Below are 1,663 nucleotides of genomic sequence, written 5' to 3'. Positions count from 1 at the left end.
CTGCTGTTATAATTGTCCAATGGGCCGAAATTTTAGGCTGTGTTTGGGCCCGTTAAAGAACGCAGTCATCATCTCGATGTTGTTTGATGAGCTTCTCTTCTTGTTGGGCTTTGGCTGCAGGCTCTATCGGCTAGTTCTGACACCTGCTTGCAACAATTTTCCCTTAAAGACAACCTGTTTGAAACAATAAACTACTCCTCCTCTCATCATAATATCAGCCTAAAATCTAAAAGGTGACTGATAGGCGCCGGCGCACCGGCGGAACGGTTCGGCCGGTCGCATTTGGCACGTTAGTTTACCTTTTTACCAACCGTCAAATCAGCCTTTTGCCTCGTTTTTTTCTCTCTAAAAAATCACATCCAGTTGCTCGTCTGGACACCCGCCATGGAAGCTCTTAGGCCTGCCTTGAAGCATCACCAGCTCGCCGCCGGTCCCCGTCCTCGCCGTCCGTTGCCACACCGCCATGCCGTCGGCTGCAACTTTTTTCTCACGCCAATTGAAGCTTTTTCATGGTTGAAGCTTTTTCAGAAAACAGTTGAAGCTTTTTTCGTCGACTGTTCCAGCTTTCGCGGTTGCGGCCGGTCCCCAAAATTCATCACCTTCGATTGAAGCTCCCTAGGACGCTGGTTGTAGCATTTTTTTGTAATCTTTGCGGCTCCCTCCATGGCATTCACAGCCTCCTTTTTCTCTCTCTTTGAGAGGTTCCAGCATAAAAGATCGATTCAACAAAAAATCAGAAATAGTGGAGTAGCAAAAGCAAAGACGGTGGTAGCAAAAATCGAACACCGTTGTAGCAAAACTTGGAGTGGTTCCAACATAATAAGATGGATCCAACAAATATTAATATGATTGAAGCAAAAAAATCTCAACAAAAAAACTAGAGTAGTGTTCTTAAAGCAACAAAAAACAGATGGTTCCAGCAAAAATTAATATGATTGAAGCAAAAATATCTCAGTAAAAAAACTAGAGTAGTGTTCTTGAAGAAAAAGAACAGATGGTTCCAGCAAAAAAAAGTGTGATTCCAGCACCTCTGATTAAGGTGGTCGTAGCTTTTTCCCTAGCCGGTTCCAGCACCTCGGAGTGTGGACGCAACCTTTTTCATGGCCGGTTGCAGCTTCTTCAACAGTTGCAGGAAAAAAAGAGGGTTAAGGATGGGTGACGAAGGGGATGGAGTTCATCCATGGCTGCTGGAGAGAGAAGGGGATGGAGTTCATCCATGGCCGCTGAGGAGAGAAGGGGATCGAGTTCATCCATGGCTACTGGAGAGAGGAGGGGAAGGGGATGGAGTTCATCCATTTGTTTTTTGGTGGCTCTGTAGCTGCTCGCAGCAGCGTGCTCGGAGCTGTTCCGCGGCAGCAAACTCACAGCCGGTGGAGTGGGCAAGGCCATGGCTGCCGCGGGGGAAGAGAGACAGAAAGGAGAGGTGAGATTGGGGGGGGAGAGAAACAGAGGAGGGAGAGGATAGATGAGTGTGTGGATGGATAAGAAGGGGAGGGTGGGCGGTGCGCGGGTCCCGCGGGACACGTCCTGGTGAGAGGAGCAGGGGCGTTCGATCTATTCCAGGTACGTGCCGCGTGCGACCAGCCTAATCTTCGGTCGGCGCACCGGCCATAAATGTTTCCCAATCTAAAAAGTGCATACACACTATTTGGGGAGAACGAGC

This window comes from Triticum dicoccoides, chromosome 7A, assembly GCF_002162155.2.
Source record: "Triticum dicoccoides isolate Atlit2015 ecotype Zavitan chromosome 7A, WEW_v2.0, whole genome shotgun sequence".
Classification (NCBI taxonomy): Eukaryota; Viridiplantae; Streptophyta; class Magnoliopsida; order Poales; family Poaceae; genus Triticum; species Triticum dicoccoides.
This window is presented reverse-complemented; position numbering follows the sequence as displayed.